The sequence below is a fragment of the Bubalus kerabau genome, chromosome 18 (genome assembly GCF_029407905.1).
Source record: "Bubalus kerabau isolate K-KA32 ecotype Philippines breed swamp buffalo chromosome 18, PCC_UOA_SB_1v2, whole genome shotgun sequence".
Lineage (NCBI taxonomy): Eukaryota > Metazoa > Chordata > Mammalia > Artiodactyla > Bovidae > Bubalus > Bubalus kerabau.
The window spans coordinates 68,538,525-68,552,673 of NC_073641.1; positions in this window are offsets into that span (position 1 = coordinate 68,538,525).

Genomic DNA, 14,149 nt, shown 5'->3' on the forward strand with positions numbered 1-14,149 from the left:
TGCTTTCACCATTCAGGGACCCTCACAGGAGGAGCAGCCCCTCTCAGCCCCACGGCGAGGGAAAAGGGAGACCTAGCCAAGCCACGGGTGGCTCTCAGGGTTCTGCTGGGATGTGGTGATGCTACATACAGTCACATTCTGCTGGCTGAAGCCATGCCCGAGGGAGAAGATGTGATGGGTGGTCCCCTGATAGAAGATGGAGAACAACCAGCAGGAACCATGCTCCAATAATCAGCTCCCACAACACCTGTGGATGAAGGATGCTGCCTTGCAGGTGCCACTTCTCACCAATGGCCCACCCGCTCACAGACGATGCCACTGTGGTCCAAGCTGCTTCTGGGGTTTGCAGGCTCTGGGCTAGTAAAGGGAGGGCTGTGTATTGCCTCAGTCTGGCTAAGTTTAAGAACAGCCATTAACAAGTCCATTTCTTTTTATCTTAAAAATATTTAAGATTGGTGAATGTTTTGACCTCAGGATGTCTGGAGATAAGAAGCCACTTCAGATGGTGAAGGTTTTGTTTTGGCTTCATGGCCGTGTCTTTCTCAATTCTTCTGTAGATAAATGCATCCACTTGCACGTTCATGATGCAATTACTGCACAAACCTGTGTGGAGTGCCTCCCACGTGACGGGTGCAGGATGGACAGCAGGGAACACTTTAGGGACCGTCTGTGTGACTCCTCCCATCAGAAAGTCAGAATGAGGGCTTCCACCTACCTACCTCAGTCGCAGGGAAGGTCCTGCCCCCATGAGCAAAAGGTCAAGGCTTGGAAGCAGGTGCTAAAAGTTCTGGGCAGAAAGTCTCCATAGGACCAACCATGGGCCATGAACCATGAGCCAGCTCAGAGTGCGGTGGCCTTGGTGACGTCCCCGTCTCCTGCCCCGGGCTGGGACAGGGAGACTGCCAACCTTCCCACCCTTCAGCAGAGCTCAACAGGGTGTCCCGTACAATGTCGTTTGCTGAATAAAAGAACTTACCTTCAAGATCCTCCCAACTGGACCTCAGTCTCCAGACCAGCCTTTCCCCAGACCACTCCCCCACTTGCTGGAGCCCCGGGTCTCAGAGTTCTTTGCTCACAGCCTCTGAGCCAAGCAAGCTGCCAGCTTTCTTGTCCCTGACCTGCATTCAGGGTTTGTTGAGTCTCTAAAAGTTTCTCTCAACCTCGTTTTTTCCTCTCCCAGTATAACCTGAACCTCCCAGACCCGGGTGCAGCCAAAATCTTTGCAGGACTTTTCCTGGCCACAATGAGATGAAACTGGAAGATGGAGACTGACAGTCATTCTGAACATCACCCAAGTGATTTTGAAAAGGAGAGGTGGGCTTCTCCCATTGCCTGGAATGAGGTAACTCTGGTATCACTTGATTACGACCCTTTTACTCAGTGCTCCAGGTGGACCACAGGATTCATCACAGCAGGAGTCTTATTAACTCCTAGAACGCTGAGCCCTGCACCGGCCCCAGCTCCGCGGCTGGCCGGCAGGAGGCGCTCAATGCACGCGGGTGTGGCGTGTTTCCAGCGGCTCCTCCCCTTTTTCCTGATTGACAGGGAGGGCACTGGGCCTTCTCACAGGGCTCAGAGATAACGCAGCATCTCAGGGGAGGTTCCTACTGCTATGTCGCTTCAGTCGTGTCCGACTCTGTGCGACCCCAGAGACGGCAGCCCACCAGGCTCCCCGGTCCCTGGAATTCTCCAGGCTAGAACACTGGAGTGGCTGCCATTTCCTTCTCCAATGCATGAAAGTGAAAAGTGAAAGTGAAGTCGCTCAGTCGTGTCCGACTCCTAGCGATCCCATGGACTGCGTGGCCTTCCAGGCTACTCCGTCCATGGGATTTGCTAGGCAAGAGTACTGGAGTGGGTTGCCATTGCCTTCTCTGAAACGTCCCTAAACGCAACTGGGTCCAGATCTTTTAAAAGAACTACAGAAGTTTCAAACAAGCAGCAGACAAGACATGGTTCATCTCCTGCCACAGGCAGCAGAAAAAGGAATCTGAAGACAAGAAAGACATTTGAATCTGTAAATATTTAAGAAGCAACCACCCCACACCAGGTGCCAGGCTCTGAGCTGGCTGCTATCCCGAAGAACTCAACTTAGGGATCAAGAGAGAAACTTTTCCACGCTGGTTTGAAAACATAAGTCCTTACCAAGTAAAAGGGCTTCCCCAGTGGCTCCGCAGTAAAGAATCTGCCCTCAATGCAAGAAACTTATAGGAGATGAGGGTTTGATCCCTGGGTGGGGAAGATCCCCTTGGATGGAAGGACATGGAAACCCACTGCAGTATTCTTGCCTGGAGAACCCCATGGAAAGAGGAGCCTGGTGGACTACAGTCCAAGAGGTCACAGAGAGACACGACTGAGCAACGGAACAAAAAAAGTTAAAACGGTAAGATTGAAATGGGTCACTAGATCAGTCAAGTGGTGTTCAGTGAATTTAACTCAATTGCTGACATGGATTATCTGGTGCTAAAAGTTCCCCAAAATGTCACTTAGAGGAAAAGTGAAGTGAAATTCATTCAGTTATGTCTGACTCTTTGCGACCCCATCGACTAGTCCATGGCATTCTCCAGGCCAGAATACTGGAGTGGGTAGCCTTTCTCTCTCCAGGGAATCTTCCCAACCCACATCTCCCGCATTGCAGGCAGATTCTTTACCAGCTGAGCCACAAGGGAAGCCCAAGAATACTGGAGTGGGTAGCCTATCCCTTCTCCAGGGGATCTTCCTGACTCAGAGATAGAACTGGGGTTGCCTGCATTGCAGGTAGAGTCTTTACCAAATGAGCTATCAGGGAAGCCCAAAAGGAGATGTTCAATTTATTTTGTCTTTATCTTTGGCTCAATCAAATAATATTCCTAAAATTCACTTCCAGAAGGGAATGATATTGCCTACATGTGTAATCCAAAGTAAAAATGATTAAAAAAAAACCAACGCTGAATATTCACTGGAAGGACTTATGCTGAAGCTGAAGCTCCAATACTTTGGCCACCTGATGCGAAGAGTTGACTCATTGGAAAAGACCCTGATACTGGGAAAGATTGAAGGCAGGAGGAGAACGGGGTGACCGAGGATGAGATGGTTGGATGGCATCACCAACTCAATGGACACAAATTTGAGCAAACTCTGGGAGATAGTGTAGGATGGGGAAGCCTGGTGTTCTGCAGCCCATGGGGTCATAAAGAGTGGGACACAACTGAGCAACTGAACAACAACAACAACAAAGATAAAAAGGAACTTATTTCCAAAGCAGAAAGAGACTCACGGACACAAAAGCAGATTTATGGTTACCAAAGGGGAAACAGGGGAGGATACATTAGGAGATAGGGATTAACAGATACACACTATTATATATAAAACAGGTAACCAACAAGGACCTACTGTATAGCACAGGGGACTCTGCTCAATATCTTGTAATAATCTATAAGGGGAAAGAATCTGAAGAATATGTATGTATAACTGAATCACTTTGCTGTATACCTGAAACTAACACCACATTGTAAATCAACTACACTTCAATAAAAACTTTAAAAATTACTTCCCTTCCTTTTGAAATGGTGGTTTAGTCACTAAGTCGTGTCCAATTCTTGCAACCCCACGGACTGCACCTGCCATGGGAACTTCTCTGTCCGTGGGATTTTCCAGGCAAGAACACTGGAGTGGGTTGCATGTGCTTTATAATGAAACCCTACATTTTATCATGCAGTTCCCATGTGATCTCGGCTAAGTTGTTTCCCAAAGAACAGGCTTTTTCTCAGGACAATGGACTCACAGCATGTGTTTTCCACCAGACACACAGCTACTGGAGGGAGGTGAAACTTTCACCTTGCTTCTTAACCACTAACCCCTAAGAAAGAGTTGTGAAATTTGAAGTGTCATAAGAAATATATGGAGAAATCCCGCAATTAGATCAGTACTTAACAAAGGCTTGTCTAGTAGCAGGCATTTCATTTCTAAATCCATTTCATTTCTAAACAATAAAATGACGAAACACTCCCCCCACCCCCCGCCCCGCCCCCCACTGGGGGAATTAGAAAGTTTTGTTTCAAAAGCATCTTGTTTGCAAAATGCCTAAAGCAAAACAGACTCGCTGGGGAGGCAAAGGCGTTTCCAGAATGCAAGCATTTAAAGTAGCTGTGAACAATTACTGCCCACACTGGCACACATTTACAGTTGCTAGTTAAAATTTCTGAAAGCTAGACGTGTTTAAATTCAAGTCGGGACCACTCAGGACCCACTCTCCTCATGTCTAAAAGGTGATGTGTAATTTCATGGCAGAAAAAATACTCATGGTAAACTTAGGCCCAATACTGGAAAATATCCTCTACATTTGTGACTTTTGTGTTGTCTGAGAAAATAATTCCAGAGAAGAACATGTATACTGTTTTCAACTGTTGGATCATGAAACATGAAACAACATTTCAATCAGATCAGATCAGTCGCTCAGTCGTGTCCGACTCTTTGCGACCCCATGAATCACAGCACGCCAGGCCTCCCTGTCCATCACCAACTCCCGGAGTTCACTGAGACTCAAGTCCATCGAGTCAGTGATGCCATCCAGCCATCTCATCCTCTGGTGTCCCCTTCTCCTCCTGCCCCCAATCCCTCCCAGCATCAGAGTCTTTTCCAATGAGTCAACTCTTCGCATGAAGTGGCCAAAGTACTGGAGTTTCAGCTTCAGCATCATTCCTTCCAAAGAAATCCCAGGGCTGATCTCCTTCAGAATGGACTGGTTGGATGTCCTTGCAGTCCAAGGGACTCTCAAGAGTCTTCTCCAACACCACAGTTCAAAAGCATCAATTCTTCGGTGCTCAGCCTTCTTCACAGTCCAACTCTCACATCCATACATGACCACAGGAAAAACCATAGCCTTGACTAGACGAACCTTTGTTGGCAAAGTAATGTCTCTGCTTTTGAATATGCTATCTAGGTTGGTCATAACTTTCCTTCCAAGGAGTAAGCGTCTTTTCATTTCATGGCTGCAGTCACCATCTGTAGTGATTTTGGAGCTCAGAAAAATAAAGTCTGACACTGTCTCCACTGTTTCCCCATCTATTTCCCATGAAGTGGTGGGACCGGATGCCATGATCTTCATTTTCTGAATGTTGAGCTTTAAGCCAACTTTTTCACTCTCCACTTTCACTTTCATCAAGAGGCTTTTGAGTTCCTCTTCACTTTCTGCCATAAGGGTGGTGTCATCTGCATATCTGAGGTTATTGATATTTCTCCCAGCAATCTTGATTCCAGTTTGTGTTTCTTCCAGTCCAGCATTTCTCATGATGTACTCTGCATATAAGTTAAATAAGCAGGGTGACAATATACAGCCCTGACGAAGTCCTTTTCCTATTTGGAACCAGTCTGTTGTTCCATGTCCAGTTCTAACTGTTGCTTCCTGACCTGCATACAGATTTCTCAAGAGGCAGGTCAGGTGATCTGGTATTCCCATCTCTTTCAGAATTTTCCACAGTTGATTGTGATCCACACAGTCAAAGGCTTTGGCATAGTCAATAAAGCAGAAATAGATGTTTTTCTGGACCTCTCTTGCTTTTTCCATGATCCAGCGGATGTTGGCAATTTGATCTCTGGTTCCTCTGCCTTTTCTAAAACCAGCTTGAACATTTGAAAGTTCACGGTTCACGTACTGCTGAAGCCTGGCTTGGAGAATTTTGAGCATTACTTTACTAGCGTGTGAGATGAGTGCAATTGTGCAGTAGTTTGAGCATTCTTTGGCATTGCCTTTCTTTGGGATTGGAATGAAAACTGACCTTTTCCAGTCCTGTGGCCACTGCTGAGTTTTCCAAATTTCAATGGGTTAGTATAATATTTTGAGAGTAATGATCAACCACAGTGAAGGCATGAACGATTCATAGAATATTTTTTTCTGACTGCGAGTCACACTTAGACATCCCTCAACCAGTTAAATACATGTGTTTATTTCTGCCATAGAGGTCTGCTTTATAGTATGCGTCTGTGGTGGAAATAAATATATGCGTTTATATCTCAAATTTAAACAATGCATTTGGGGACTTCCCTGGTGGTCTAGTGGTTGAGAATCTGCCTTCCAATGCTGGGGACGCAAGTTCCCTCCCTGATCTGAAAACTAAGATCTCACATGCCAAGGGGCAACTGAGCCCCTGTGCCACAACCACTAAGCCCCAGTGCCGAAGCTAAGACCTGATGCAGTCAAAAAAAAAAAAAAATAATACTTAATATATTTGAGTTGATTGTGTGTAAACTGTGAGATAGGAAATCTGATTTAGTTTCTCCAAATAATTAGCGATCCAGTCCAATATGTCTCTGACTATTGTGATGTATGTTTCTAAAGTTTCTTTCTATTCTGTTCATTACTCTGTCCATTCTTCAACCAGAAAAATACCATTTTAATTATTAGATTGTAAGTTGGCATGTTTAATGTCCTATAAAGTGGGGTGGGGGGGATTCCTCTCTTAAATGTTAAGTTACTTTACAAGAAACAAATTATCTTGTATATTTTAATAAAGGTATTTATTGTTCCAGGTAAATCTTAGGATAATTTTGTCAAGGTCGAGAAAGACCCAATAGGATTCCATAAATTTTAATGTATTAAATTATATTACATTTTTAGATCTAATAAACTAATTCTATTAAATTGTATTATATATAAAATTAATCTAAATCTTTCTACCCAGAAGAATGTTGTGTCTATTCACTTATTCAAGAATTTCATGTCTTGAAGTAAAGTGCTAAGAGTGACTTCACAGTGACTCTGCACGTTTTTTTTTTTTTTTTTTTCCAGCTACGTGGCTTGCAAGATCTTATTTCTCTGGTCAGGGACTGAACTCAGGCCATGGCAGGGAAAGTGCTGACCACTGGCCACCAGGAAACTTCCTGAACATTTGCTTATTTATTTTTTAAATATTTATTTATTTGACTGCACAGTTGTGACGTGGGATCTAGTTCCCTGACCAGGGACTGAACCCAGGCCTCTTGCACTGGGAGCACAGAGCCTTAGCCACTGGACCACCAGAGAAGTCCTTGTACTTCTGTTTTATGTTTCTTGCTAGTATCTTTATTTTTTAATTGAAATTATGTGATTTTTTTTAAGTGTACTGCTATTGCTGCTACATCACAAAGATATTGATCTTTGTATTGCTAACCAACCACTCAATTTGAGTTTGTTGTTAATTAAAATATTTTTATGAGTTGATTTTCTTGAGCTTTTCTGGCAGACAATCAAATTACCTGTAGAAACAGAAAGTATTGTCTCCTACTTTGCAGTATGCAGCTTCATGGTTTTTTCACCTTAATTCATTGTCTAAAATTTTCAAATCAGTGACTAACCATACCTGTTATTGTAGGCACTTTTCTTATTTTTTATTTTAATGGGAGTGCAATATTTTTCATTGCTAAATATACTTTACCTGCTTATTTCCAATAAGTTGTTAGACTTTTAAGAAAATGGCATTCTATTTCTAGTTTTAGAAGCTTTTTAAAAAAATTTAGAAATGAATGTTATCAAACACCTTTTTGATGTTTATCAAAAAATCATAAAGCCTTTCTATTTTGACCTGTTTATTCATTCAAGAATTATAGAACAGCTTCATTTATGTTAAATCAGCCTTACATTTCAGCAATATAACATACACAGACATAGTAGATTATTACTAGAATAGACCACGAAACAACAGATGTTAATATTTTATTAAAGTTTTGGTGTCTGTGAGACTCAAGTGATTTAAATATGGTGACATTGGCTCCTTAAAGATTTCAGGATAATGATTTGTAAAATTATCTTGCAGTGTTATTGATAGATTTTTGATAACTTTTAATATTTCAAGAGTTCTTTCCTGGTTTTCTAATTCTCATCAAATCCATTTGAGTTATTTGCATCTTTCTAGCAAAACATCACTCCTTTCATATTTATATTGCCTAAAGTTGTGTTTCTATCAACCTTTTTTTGTATTTCTAAACAGTTGTTGCCTTTTTTTAAAGCTCTGTTGTTAATGAAAAGTCATTACAGTTACAAATTCATTCTGAACTGTTTAATCTCACAATACAAAATAACTTCCCAGGCTCTGGTCAATCCTCTTCTTCTCGCTGGTGAGTCAGCATTCTATCAGAAAAACAGAGTCACTGGGAACATTGTGAGAATGGAGGTCTAATTTTAGGAATCAGGGCTGATGGGTGTGGGAGGGCCTCAGGGGGACAGCTGATCTGAGAGGTGGTCACTCACTAGCTCATCGGAAGCTGGTGGACATACGGACTATGCAGGTCCCACCTTCAAGGCGAGATCACAAAGATGGGTACCATAAAGGACAGAAATGGTATGGACCTAACAGAAGCAGAAGATATTAAGAAGAAATGGCAAGAATACACATAAGAACTATACAAAAAAGTTCTTCATGACCCAGAAAACCATAATGGTATGATCACTCACCTAGAGCCAGACACCCTGGCCTGGAGAATTCCATGGACTGTATAGTCCATGGGGTTGCAAAGAGTTGGACACAACTGAGCAAACTTCACTTTCACTATGATTTAGAAATCCAAACACTTGAAAACCAGGGAGAGAATGGGCCGTCCTTATTCTAATAAGAAGCATAAACAAAAACAGTGAAGTAAACCTCTTGATGGTAAAGTATTGAAACTTCCCATGAGATCAGGAGTAAGACGAGGATATCCATTGTTACACAATTAACCATCCTATGGAAGGTCTTCTGTTTGTAACAAACCATGAGGAAAAAAAAGCAAAAGAATTATAAAGAAATAAATAAAACTCATTTGCTGATGACATCATTGTGTTCCTAGATAAGCCAAAGAAACCTACAAAATATTTAATAATCAGATGTTGCACAGTGACTGAACACAAAGCTAACATACAAACAAAAATCAATTGTGTTTCTACACACCAGCAATAAGGAAGTAGACTATGACATTTAAAAAAATGTGTCATTGACAAGAGCATAAAAATAAAATACTTAGCTTTACAAATAGCTGAGAAAAGAAGAGAAGCGAAAAGCAAAGGAGAAAAGGAAAGATATAAACATCTGAATGCAGAGTTCCAAAGAATAGCAAGGAGAGATAAGAAAGCTTTCTTAAGTTTGCAAAGAAATAAAGCAAAACAACACAATGGGAAAGACTAGAAATCTCTTCAGGAAAATTAGCGATACCAAGAGAATATTTCATGCAAAGATGGGTACCATAAAGGACAGAAATGGTATGGACCTAACAGAAGCAGAAGATATTAAGAAGAAATGGCAAGAATACACATAAGAATTATACAAAAAAGTTCTTCATGACCCAGAAAACCATAATGGTATGATCACTCACCTAGAGCCAGACACCCTGGAATGCGAAGTCAGGTGGGCCTTAGGAAGCATCACTACGAACAAAGCTAGTGGAAGTAATGAAATTCCAGTTGAGCTATTTTAAATCCTAAAAGATGATGCTGTTAAAGTGCCATAGTCAATATGCCAGCAAATTGGAAAACTCACCAGTGGCCACAGGACTGGAAAAGAGACATTCCAGTCCCAAAGAATGTTCAAACTACCACACATTTGCACTCCTTTGACATGTTACCAAGGTAATGCTCAAAATTCTCCAAGTTAGACTTCAATAGTATTTGAAGCAAAAACTTCAGATATTCAAGCAGGATTTAGAAAAGGCAGGAAACCAGAGATCAAATGTCAACATTAGTTGGAGCATACAAAAAGCAAGAGAACTCCAGAAAAAAATCTACCTCTGCTTTATTGACTATGCTAAAGCCTTCGACTGTGTTAAGTTCTGTTCAGTTCGGCTGCTCAGTCGTGTCCGACTCTTTGCGACCCCGTGAATTGCAGTACGCCAGGCCTCCCTGTCCATCATCAACTCCCAGAGTTTACTCAAACTCATGTCCACTGAGTCAGTGATGCCATCCAACCATCTCATCCTCTGTTGTCTCCTTCTCCTCCCGTCTTCAATCTTTCCCAGCATCAGGGTCTTTGCAAATGAGTCAGCTCTTCGCATGAGGTGGCCAAAGTACTGGAGTTTCAGCTTCAGCATCATTCCCTCCAAAGAAATCCCAGGGCTGATCTCCTTCAGAATGGACTGAATCTCCATTGCAGTCCAAGGGACTCTCAAGAGTCTTCTCCAACACCACACTTCAAAAGCATCCATTCTTTGGAGCTCAGCTTTCTTTATAGTCCAACTCTCACATCCATACATGAATACTAGAAAAACCATAGCTTTGACTAGATGGATCTTTGTTGGCAAAGTAATGTCTCTGCTTTTTAATATGCTGTTTAGGTTGGTCATAACTTTTCTTCCAAGGAGCAAGCATCCTTTAATTTCAAGGCTGCACTCACCATCTGCAGTGATTTTGGAGCCTAGAAAAATAAAGTCAGCCACTGTTTCCACTGTTTCCCCATCTATTGACCATGAAGTGATGGGACTGGATGCCATGATCTTAGTTTCCTGAATGCTGAGTTTTAAGCCAACTTTTTCACTCTCCTCTTTCACTTTCATCAAGAGGCTCTTTAGCCCTTTGCTTTCCGCCATAAGGGTGGTGCCATCTGCATGTCTGAGGTTATTGATATTTCACCCAACAATCTTGATTCCAGCTTGTGCTTCATCCAGCCCAGCATTTCCCATGATGTACTCTGCGCTGGACTGGAAGAAACACAAGCTGGAATCAAGATTGCCGGGAGAAATATCAATAACCTCAGATATGCAAATGACACCACCATTATGGCAGAAAGTGAAGAGAAACTAAAAAGCCTCTTGATGAAAGTGAAAGTGGAAATGTTTTTGGCAAAACTAATACAATTATGTAAAGTTTAAAAATAAAATAAAATTAAAAAAAAAAGAAAGAAAGTGAAAGTGGAGAGTGAAAAAGTTGGCTTAAAGCTCAACATTCAGAAAACGAAGATCATGGCATCTGGTCCCATCACTTCATGGGAAATAGATGGGGAAACAGTGGAAACAGTGTCAGACTTTATTTTTTGGGGCTCCAAAATCACTGAAGATAGTGATTGCAGCCATGAAATTAAAAGACGCTTACTCCTTGGAAGAAAAGTTATGACCAACCTAGATAGCATATTCAAAAGCAGAGACATTACTTTGCCAACAAAGGTCCGTCTAGTCAAGGTTATGGTTTTTCCTGTGGTCATGGATGGATGTGAGAGTTGGACTGTGAAGAAGGCTGAGGCCGAAGAACTGATGCTTTTGAACTGTGGTGTTGGAGAAGACTCTTGAGAGTCCCCTGGACTGCGAGGAGATCCAACCAGTCCATTCTGAAGGAGATCAGCCCTGGGATTTCTTTGGAGGGAATGATGCTGAAGCTGAAACTCCAGTACTTTGGCCACCTCAGGCGAAGAGTTGACTCTTTGGAAAAGACTCTGATGCTGGAAGGGATTGAGGGCAGGAGGAGAAGGAGACTCCAGAGAATGAGATGGCTGGATAGCATCACTGACTCAATGGACTTGAGTCTCAGTGAACTCCGGGAGTTGGTGATGGACAGGGTGGCCTGGCGTGCTGCGATTCATGGGGTCGCAAAGAGTCGGACATGACTGAGCGACTGAACTGAACTGAACTGAACTCTGCATATAAGTTAAATAAGCAGGGTGACAATATACAGCCTTGATGAACTCCTTTTCCTATTTGGAACCAGTCTGTTGTTCCATGTCCAGTTCTAACTGTTGCTTCCTGACCTGCATATAGGTTTCTCAAGAGGCAGGTCAGGTGGTCTGGTATTCCCATCTCTTTCAAAATTTTCCACAGTTTATTGTGATCCACACAGTCAAAGGCTTTGGCATAGTCAATAAAGCAGAAATAGATGTTTTTCTGGAACTCTCTTGCTTTTTCCATGATCCAATGAATGTTGGCAATTTGATCTCTGGTTCCTCTGCCTTTTCTAAAACCAGCTTGAACATCTGAAAGTTCATGGTTCACATACTGTTGAAGCCTGGCTGGGACTGTGTGGATCACAACAAACTGTGGAAAATTCTTCAAGAGATGGGAATACCAGATGACCTTACCTGCCTCCTGAGTAACCTGTATGCAGGTCAAAAAGCAGCAACTGTTCCAGACATGGAACAGTGGACTGGTTCCAAATGGGGAAAGAGTACATCAAAGCTGTATACTGTTACCCTGCTTATTTAACTTAAAATTTCTATTTCCACATCACTCGCAGAATAATACCTTAAACTTCCCTTTTGCCCATATAGACTCTATCTTTTAATTCTGCTGTCATTCCATTGTCTTTCCTATAAGACTGAGCTGTACATCCATCTGCTGCTGCTGCTGCTAAGTCACTTCAGTCGTGTCTGACTCTGTACGACCCCATAAACGGCAGCCCACTAGACTCCCCCGTCCCTGGGATTCTCCAGGCAAGAACACTGGAGTGGGTTGCCATTTCCTTCTCCAATGCATGAAAGCGAAACGTGAAAGTGAAGTTACTCAGTCGTGTCCGACTCTTAGCGACCCCATAGACTGCAGCCCACCAGGCTCCTCCGCCCATGGGATTTTCCAGGCAAGAGTACTGGAGTGGGGTGCCATTGCCTTCTCTGTGTGCATCCATCTGGACCTCCTCTAATGAACGTGCTCCAGCACCTGTGTCCTCACTGCACTGGAAATACTTCTTTTCCTTCCTCTTTATTTACCATGTGAACTCCTAATCATTATTCAAGACAATATTACTCAGGCAAGGAATTCTAAAAGCTACAACAACCCCCAAGTCTTAGTGACTTAACACAATAACCAGTCATTTCTCACTCTCTCAAGTTCTCATGTGGCTGTCCCTGGTTAGATGGCTCTTCTGGGAAGTTCTCCTCCCATTGGTGGGAAACTGCCATCCTCAAAAAATAGCCTCTAAGAGCACCATGAAAGGGAAGAAAAAGTACAAGTGGCAGAAGGTTTTGGTTTTGATTCATTTAACAGCACAAGCTGCTTCACGCTCACAACATTCTGACTCATATTATATCAGTTGAAACTAATTGTAAGATCACACACATCTGCAAAAAGAATAAGGAAATGTCTCCTGGATTCCAGGAGGAAAATAAAGCAATGTAACACAGTTTTAGCATTATTTCTGCTGCTGGCCACCCTTCTGGCACTGAATTTATTTTAAATTCCAGGTAATACAACTTGCTTTCCTTCCCAAGAACTCAGACACCCACCCAGTTTCAGCATCCAACTCAGAGCTCAGCATCTCGGAATGGTTCCAGCCACTCCCTGAAGAGCAGGGGAAGCTCCTTTAGGTGTGGCCCCTGTGAGCTGAGGATTATTTAACACCCACTTCCCTGAATTGAATCTACAGTGCTGACTCAGAACAGAACTGCATGAAACCGCCCCATTTGTGAGAAGAAGAAAGGAGGTGTCATAGCCATTGCTGACTGCAAGCTGCTGCTTCAGCCCTGCAGGACAGGCATGGCGGTGATGCCTCCCTGCGCTCTGGACTCTGGGAAGCTCTGGCCAGAACTGGCTTTGGGTCTCCAGGACTCCCTGGTTACAGCCCCAGGCATCACCCACTCTTTGGGGGTTCCTCTTTCCTCCTACTTCTTTGGCCACGTGAGTGGATTTCAGGTGTGTTCTCCTTGGGGCAGTACATCCTCAGGAACTGACTTCCTGTTTAGGAAAGATTGGGGGCTCAAAGTTTTCTAAGTCCCCCAATAATCAAAAGATTCTTTGTTCCAGACTCATGGTATTCCTGGACTTCCCAGGTGGTGCTGGGTAAGGTTAGAAACACACCTGCCAATATAGGAGGCTTAAGAGACACAGGTTCAATCCCTGGGTCAGAAAGATCCCCTGGAGGAGTATATGGCAACCCGCTACAGTATTCTTGCCTGGAGAACCCCATGGACAGAGGAGCCTGGTGGGCTGCAGCCCACAGGGTCCACAGGGTCCACAGGGTCACGACTGTAGCGACTTAGCACGCATACACACACGGTATCAGCTCAAATTATACGTTCCTCCCATATTTTATTGTTTGGGGACCAGAAACAGTTACCTTTTCGGTTCTTGAATTTCTAGACTCTCTAGTGTTGTTGTTTACTCACTAAGTTGTGTTTGACTCTTTGCAACCCCGTGGAATTTAGTCCACCAGCCTCCTCTGTCCATGGGATTCTCCAGGCAAGAATACTAGGGCAGGTTGCCATCTCCTCCTCTGGGATCTTCCTGACTCAGGGATCGAACCTGTGTCTCCCAC